The sequence below is a fragment of the Aplysia californica genome, unplaced genomic scaffold, assembly GCF_000002075.1.
Source record: "Aplysia californica isolate F4 #8 unplaced genomic scaffold, AplCal3.0 scaffold00013, whole genome shotgun sequence".
Classification (NCBI taxonomy): domain Eukaryota; kingdom Metazoa; phylum Mollusca; class Gastropoda; order Aplysiida; family Aplysiidae; genus Aplysia; species Aplysia californica.
The window spans coordinates 3,006,064-3,006,921 of NW_004797283.1; the positions used below are offsets into that span (position 1 = coordinate 3,006,064).

At 41.4% G+C, this 858-nt stretch overlaps 1 protein-coding gene across 4 annotated transcripts in view; it reads left to right on the plus strand.

Annotated features, from left to right (window-relative positions):
• The window catches only part of LOC101858987 (ubiquitin domain-containing protein UBFD1), a 17,383-nt gene that overhangs the window by 7,754 nt on the left and 8,771 nt on the right, over positions 1-858 (plus strand). The window lies entirely within an intron of this gene.

Genomic DNA, 858 nt, shown 5'->3' on the forward strand with positions numbered 1-858 from the left:
TCGCAGAAGTGAACAACTTGTGTTTCGCGCGCTCATATGACCTTAGCAGTTGCGAGCGCCGTAAAACCTTATACTACTAACTAACAAACAATAGTATCTGTACTGTATTTATTTATGTTTTCTGTCTTGTGATGCTGACTCATGTGGTTGTTCGGTCCTGTACATACCAGGAAATGCCAGTTGCAGCGAGCGCAAGGCGAGAATTTACCCCAAGGGGCAGTGCCACTGACAATAGTGTCTTTAGGCCATTCCCAAAGGAGGGACATTTCTCGTTCAAGCGTAGTAAAATTGTAAATGGGCTGACTCGTGTCACGCTCATAACTATGCCTGATCTACAACAGGGAACTGCTTCTTTTTCTTTCCTGATCCTTACTATTGTCATTTTCCTCTACTTCTTTTGTATGTTTGTCACTCTCTTATGACCTGCTATTTCCGGGGTGCCTTGATAGTCGAAGCAGACCTTGTGCTGTTGAAGCTAGAGAGGTGAACAGTCTAAGTCTGATTCCCTGTAAAGATTTCTCTGTTGACACCCACCCTTTGGCGCTCATATGACCTTATGCAGTTGCAAGCATCGTAAAACCCTCTACTATTTTTTTTTTAAAAGGGCTAGGATTAATGATCGTCACTATCATTCTGTTGAGTTGTTGTTTTGTATGTCTCCTAGAGGGGATCACAGGCATTTACTGCTATGTCTTTCTCTATCTTCTTTAGATAAATTTTCCTTTCTCCTCGCCATTTGCTATGATTTTCTTCTTCCTGATTCCATGTTCAAAAATCAATCTCAGGTGAATTCATATCACTTTTATGCTAGAATGCATTCTGTAATGGACAAGAATACTATGACCTTTGTTTCGGGGG